Source organism: Somniosus microcephalus, chromosome 9 (genome assembly GCF_052327205.1).
Source record: "Somniosus microcephalus isolate GS21.2 chromosome 9, FLI_Smic_1.0, whole genome shotgun sequence".
Lineage (NCBI taxonomy): Eukaryota > Metazoa > Chordata > Chondrichthyes > Squaliformes > Somniosidae > Somniosus > Somniosus microcephalus.
Window position 1 is genome coordinate 188,022,053 of NC_140995.1, and position 7,363 is coordinate 188,029,415.

The 7,363-nt window shown below is 42.9% G+C and overlaps 1 long non-coding RNA gene across 1 annotated transcript; it reads right to left on the minus strand.

Annotated features, from left to right (window-relative positions):
* Positions 1-931: 931 nt before the first annotated feature.
* Positions 932-5,950, minus strand: LOC147112918 (uncharacterized). The gene is made up of 3 exons (XR_015079596.1): positions 5,774-5,950; positions 3,862-4,054; positions 932-1,018 (listed from the first exon to the last, which is right to left on the minus strand). It is a non-coding gene; the product is annotated as an uncharacterized LOC147112918 (long non-coding RNA).
* Between the last annotated feature and the right edge of the window lie 1,413 nt (positions 5,951-7,363).

The following is a 7,363-nucleotide window of genomic DNA, read 5'->3' on the forward strand; positions in this document are numbered from 1 at the left end:
AGGGGAACAACAATTGGCCTCACCACTTTTGGACGAAGGATGGGAAATATCAACCTGACTTGCCAATTCTGATCACTATCCAATGGTGCATGGCAAGTGTACATAAATGGAGATAGGGTGAGTGCAGGATCAGGAGTAACTGTGATGTAACCCTCCCCCATGATCGAACAAAGTGCTGAGACTTTGGGGCTGAAATTCCTGAGCTGGGGGAGGGTAGAAATAGGGGGCAGGGATTGTGGGCTGAATCTGGATCCTGTTTGTTTCCATCCCATGAGTGACTGCATTCCAAATTTGGAAGGTGGGGCAGGGGTGATGGGCAAGTTTTCCAACTGCTCTCCTGTTCCACAGCCAGCTTTCAGAGCATGTTAGGGGGCATTTCCAGGCTGCCCCAGGGACTCCACCTAGTACATCGCCTGATATGGCTAGTGGATCCCACACCTGCTGAATGCAGGCATGGGTTTCAATCTGAGCTTAGGGAAGTTCCCAGCTGTTGAAGAGGCAGTAAGAAGGTTGTCTGCAGCTTTATCAACATGTTTTAGCCCCCCTCAACTTTGGCCTGAATCGGGCATCGGGAGCCCCCTGTCAGAGCATCACAGTGCCGTACCGACTCATGCCAGCTCATCAGGGCAGATGCCTGCATTTCTTTGTTGCACCTCTATGGTCATGGGCCACACACGCTGGCTATGGAAATGACCTCATCACTGGGACTCAGAGAACCGTCAACACCAGGTCACACTGGTGGCCCAAAGACCCGGCCCGCTGCAATTTTGGTAGCGAAGCAGCAACCCTGGATTTCAGGCACTAACTGTCTCAGTTCCGACATGACTATTAGTTAAGAGCAGCACAGGGAGGTGGCTGGTACCTTTAGCATTGAACCCCAACATTCGTTAATGCCTTCAGATGAAAAAGGGAGAAAATAGGAAAAGCAAGCTAAATGAAATAAAGCTTTACCAGAAATTCTGATTTCTTCTGTGCTTTCAGAGATCTTCATGGGGAGAAACCTAGGTCAGTGCAAGATCTGGAAAGTTTAAGTAATAAGAACAGTAGCTGCATTAACGGCAGTGCAACATATGTTAGGTGCAGTGAATAATATTTTCACACGTGTATCAAATTTGTATTTTCACTGCTGTGAGATACCGTTTAAGTCTGTGAAAATAAAAGTAAAAGAAGTATAAATATATATGTTTGACTAGCAATGCTGTACAATCGAATGTGTTGAGAAAGAAAATCCAAAAATGAATCAATTTTCCAATCCCAGATTCAGCAAGTAACAACATTTTGAAGAAAGGAATTTTATTTATTATAAGATATAAGATGACAATTTCAAAATAACTTTTACATACTCAAAAAAATTCAACACCTCTTTAACGACTGAGCCAAACTGCTTCTGCTTTTCTGTTCATCCTGCCATTTGCAATCTGCCCAGCAGCCTTCCCTGTATTCCGACCCTATTTGCCTGATGCCACATTGCACAGAGATGGGCTTGCAGCCTACATTGGCCGTGATATTAACTATGATGGCTCACAAAAGTATCAAATCTTCCACAGAATTGTCATGAACAGCTTAATAATCTCAACCATGCAGCAAAGAAGAAAGGAGAATATAAGAAAAGTTTTCAAAGCAAATAACAAAACTTTGTAGCTGAGTAATGAAAAATTAGAGATGATTAAAGTGCTGTTTCCATGCTTTAAACTTGCACCTATATTCTCGCTAATAATAGCAGAGTTAATTGACTTGATTATATGATGCTGAACATTGCCATCTGTTCTTGGAGAGAGACAATCTTCCGTGATCAGCAAAAAACTAGTCTCTGGGATGGAACATTGAACTTAACACTTGGCGATTTGGAGCAGGGCTGACCTCATGGAATCTCCTGTGATTGGCCCTAGATGAATATTTGACTGAGCTCCTGGCACATATTGGGCCTACTACTGGGAGCTTGCCTGGGAGAAGGGGCTGTCAGGAGCTCTTAAAGAAATGTTGATAACACTTAAAGGGATGTGATGACTTAAAGGCAAGTGGTGTATATGACTCCTACATGGTCCCTTCACTACTGAGACCCTCATACATGACTTTGTCACTTCAGACCTGACTACTCCCAGCAGGTTTGCTGCTGGGCTTCCTTATTCCAGCTTCAATAAACTTCAACTTGTTCAAAACTCTGATGCAGACATTCTGACCCACATTACAACCTGCTCATTCATCACTCTATCCTCACTCCCCTCATTGGCTCCCTGTCCTCCAACACAGCAAATTTTCAATGCTATTCATCATCTTGAATTCCCTCCATGGCCTTGCCCACCCTATCTCTGCAATCTCCTTCAGCCATATATTCCCTCCTACAGACGCACTGCTCTCCTGACCTTTTTGTTCTGCCTTTACCTCAGCTCACCTGCTGCTGAAACCTTCAATGCATTTGTCACCTCCAGACTTAACTATCCCAGCACTCTCTAGTCCAGTCTCTCACCCTCCACCCTTTGTAAATTTCAACTCATCCAAAACTCTGCTGTCCATGTCCGTAACCATAAAAAAAACACTCTCCCATCACCCTTGTCCGCGATGACTTACATTGACTTCTGGTCCCCCAACAATTCATGTTTAAATCTCTTCAAGGCCTCATGTCTCCCCCTTTCTGTAACCTCCTTCAGCCCTACAACCACACCGACCCAAACTCTCCATTCCTCTGTCTCTGGTTTCTTTTGCATACCCCTCTTCCTTCGTCCCACCATTGGCTGCTGTTCCTTCAGCTGACGAAGCTCCATGTTCTGCAATTCCCACCCTAAACCTTTTGGCCTCTCCATTTCCCTTTTCTTCTTTAAGGCCTTCATTAAAGCTCACCTCTTTTACCAAGTTTTTTGATATTTGGCTCAGCATCTGTTTTTTTTATTACATTTCTGTGAAGTGCTTTGGGACGTTTTTTCTACATTAAGGGTGGTATATAAATGCAAGTTGTTGTTTTGCATCGCACTTCCTTTGCCCCACCTAGGCAGCACAGCCTGTACCTGTCTGTGTTTGCTCTCTGGAATTCCCTCCCTAAACCTCCCCAACTACTTTTCTTCCTTTAAAATCTTCTCAAAACCCATTTCTACCCCCAGAGCTTCAGCCACCCGTCTCCTAACATCTCCCTTCCTGAATTAATGTTTGTTTTCTTTAAGCCTATGGGACAGACAGAAGCTAGATGGTAGGGAGTGATGGGGACAGCAGTAGAGAGAATTGGTGCAGAGTGCCATGTCAAACGGGTTAGAGAGAGATCAAGGATGGACAGATAAATAGTGGGAGCGAGTAATATAGACAACAGGAGAGAGAATTGAAGACAGGTGGGAGAGAGAGATAATAAGTGACAAAGCCAAGGTGGGGAGGGGGGAGGAAGGGGGGTATAATTTTCAACTTCATTGCCTGGATCATCACCCTTTATAGAACTGGCCCAATTTCTGTCCCATTAGATAAATTGAATGAAAATTGGATGGGTTTTGTAAAGAGCGAGTGATTCACTCTACCAGGTTACCACCCAAAAATTTGTACTTATATAATAACTTTAGCATAACATAATATCTAGGGTACTTCACAAATGGAGGTGACGATAGGAGAATAGACATCAACCAGGAGTTAGAAGAGTTAGGGAAAATCACTAAAAGTGTGGAAACATTTGTAGGTGAGAAGAGTAGAGGGGTTTAAGAGGAGAATTCTAGGCAGGGAATTTCCTCAGAGCTGCTCCCACTCGTCACCATCCAATCCAACGTCCATTCTATCTAGAGCAATAAGACTGACCTGGCCAAAGTCACCAATGACATTATGTGTGACGATGACTATGGACATGCTTAGTTTAGTGCATTCTTGGAAGGTGTTGCTAGCTTTTCTTACCTTAGCTGCCCTGGTAAGGTTGTTAAACATTTTCCATCACTGAGTGGGCATGTATAGAGTTTTGGCATTGGCACGGATTGTCTTGATCACCTTCTTCAACTGCCCTCAGCAGATCTCCTTGGTACACTTTAGTTCCAAACAGAGCCTTGCTTCTTTGTCTGACTTTATCCAGCAGCACTAGTGAACCTGGAGACTTGAGAAACATTATTATTCACAAATATTTATGCTCTTTTCACAATCACTTTTCCTGGCTGCCATTCCTTTTAATCTATTGTGGGCCTTTAAACTCTATAGCAGCATCCTTGTTCCCACTGAGGAGGAGTGAGCCTCAAATGGGTCAGCTCCCAATCAGTGCTGTTCCTGGTGCCCAAATGCTTAAATCAAGCTGATCCTGGAACATACGAGGAGGTCCACTCACTTCATGTCGGGTGGGCGAGAGTTGCGCGCTGCCCTACTCCTGCTTGGTATTTAACTCAACTGAGAAACCTCGCCAACTTCTTTTTTTTCCTGTCCAAATTTTCTCTCCTCTCCTTCCTCTCCTGAAGCTGTTGATTGATTGCTGGGGTACAGTTCCGAGGGTGCAAGTTATCCCTGACACCTCAAGCAAGTAGCCATTGCTCATGTTTGGGCCTTGGCAGTGAGCACAGGCCAGCTATTTGATTGCGGAGGACCTCACAGCCGAGCCCAGTCTTGTTCTGACTGAACACCGGCACTTCTAGCAGGATAGTGACAAGCAACAGGAATCCAGGAATCCTCCAAAATCGAGGAAGTGCTGGGGCTAATTGTAGCATCCTGAGCACTGCCCTGGCTGAAATCAGCATGTTATTTTTAATTGTTTTAACATGTTTTACATTTTTAATTAAAACCAACTAACAGGTACCAATATGCCATATAGTTGGCAACAAAAGAATTGATGTTTTTATTGAAAACAAAGGGGCGGGGGGGGGGCGAGGGGGGAAGCCTCTTTGCTCAAAGGATGGCTTGCTTAATATGAATGAATGTTTTCTATGTGCACACAATTCTGGGTCTTTCTATTTTAGTAACTGTACCAATTAACTGTTTTCAATTACATTCAACTTGTATATTAATAACTTAGATCTGCCAACTGCCTTAAAAATATCCTCTTATAAACTATGCAATAAAAAAAGAAGAAAAAAGTTTTGACTGCTGTTAAGCACAGGAAATAATGGTCAGCTGTGTGCAATCACTCATTATTTCCATGTTAGAAACAGCTCTCACTTTCTTTTTATTTGCAGAGTTAAAAAAAATGTAATTTGAAACATAATAATTCGACACCACTTTAGTCCCCTCGCGCCATGCACTGTTCTCCAGACAAACTGGAAGGGTTGGCAACCGGCTGCCAGGCAATTGGCCAACATTGCTCTCTCTCCTGACAGCCTCTACTAGCTCTACCAGGTTTGCCATGGTTAACTTGTACTTCAGCTTTCCTTAACCTCGCAGCGATGGTGCATCTCGCTTCTCCTCACTCCCACCCCTGGATGGGCGCAGGTTCTGGCTGCGGGCAAAAAATTCCCTGGAAGTGATCGGCTTTTCCACAACCCTGTGGCTCACCGCGTTGAGACACCAGTGAGTTACGCTGATGTGCCACCTAAAAATGTTCTTTTGATGTCCCAAGTGTGGTCTTATTTTAAAAATTTCCAACAATCCCACCCAGAATGAAAATAAACACCACTTACACCAGGGTCTAAAGTAATGTTTTTAGACAAAGAAGCAAGTTCTTCTTGATTTAGAAACACCAACATGAAGTCCAGCCTTTATTTTTTGATCTTGCAGAGAAATTAATTGCCTGCTGTTTGTATTTATTTTCTCCCTCCTCTTAAGTAAGGCACATCTCTCGCCAACAAATGGCTTAAGCCCCGAGATTAATATCTGTAACAGTAATAATTCATACCTCAAAACCCATGTCTGTGCTCCTGCTTTGCCTTGTTTTCATTTTTATTTGTTTCCTTTTTTCAAAAACACTGACTGATTTAAAAAAAAAATTCTTTTTCCTGCTCCAGTTTTCTCTCCCCTTTTCCCAAAGGCAGTGACTCATTCGCCATGTGTGACCCTGGACAGCAGCACACCGTTCTTGCTAAACACTGACACAGAGCTATCTATAGTAAAGGCAGTTCAGAATGCGACCAGAGCTTAAAATAAATAAGGGATTACTTAGCTTATAGTCAGAAAGACATTTCCACAAAAGGAAACAAAGCCTATAAATTTGGTGTCCATTTCTGATTATACACGTCATGACCTACAACATGGATAGAATGAAACCTAATTTCTTACAGGGCTTGACAGAGTAGATGCAGAGAGGATGTTTCCCCTGGCTGGGGAGTCTAGAACTAGGGGTCACATTCTCAGAATAAGGGGTCGGCCATTTAGGACTGAGATGAGGAGAAATTTCTTCACTCAGAGGGTGGTGAATCTTTGGCATTCTTTACCCCAGAGGGCTGTGGATGCTCAGTCGTTGAGTATATTCAAGACAGAGGTCTATAGATTTTTGAATATTAAGGGAATCAAGGAATATGGGGATAGTTCAGGAAAGTGGAGTTGAGATAGAAGATCAGCCATGATCTTATTGAATGGCGGAGCAGACTCGAAGGGCCAAATGGTCTAATCCTGCTCCTATTTCTTATGTTCTTATGCTTTCTAGATGGGGTTTCAAAAAGTAACTCTGGCTTTACCCACTGCTTCCCAGCCACCAGAAAGAGGTCCTGGGCTCACCTCTACATTTACAGGGCTCCTTTTTCAATTTTTGTCAGAGGACAACAGCGCAATGATATCATCACGTAATCCGTAAGTGCTGTTCCATTCTTTGAAGAGAATGTGGCTTTTAGTACATGCTGCATTACCTGTGAGATGCTGTTCCATTATCAGTGGTTTCTTTTGTAATGAATTGACACAGAGCACATCATGGAGTCATAATTTGCTGCAGCAGATTATTGAACAGCGTCTGGGTTTTAAAAAATTTTGCGTGGCAAGTTGTTGAATGTGCGAGCTAAAAACTGAGTGAACAGGGCAAGCAACTGTGTATCTCCTTAGCCAATCAGATTGAAGGGTTGTGAAATTAACAGTGTGAAGACTGAGAAGGAAGTGTAAATTAGTGTGTGTGAATTCAATGCCAAATCAGGTACAAAAAGAGAACTAAAGAGAGGGAAAGAAAGATTGGATTAAGAGGGAGTGAAAAAGAGAGAAAGGAAAAGTAAAACAATAAAAAAAAAACTCCAACATCAATTAAAACCTAAAGGAATGAGACTCCACACTTGTAATAGTTGATTTTCATTGCCAGAGAGGTTAGCTGGCAGTAATTAACACGTTCACATCGATAAAAGTATACTTAGACTGAAATGGACAAGAATTAACTTTCTGTGGCAAGTCTAGTTCATACCTACTGTGCAAATACAGCAACTTCATGCCATTCAATGCATGTTAATGGTGAGCCAGCAGCAAAATGCCATTTTCGTGAAGCTAATGGTGGAGCAACGCAGACAGCAAT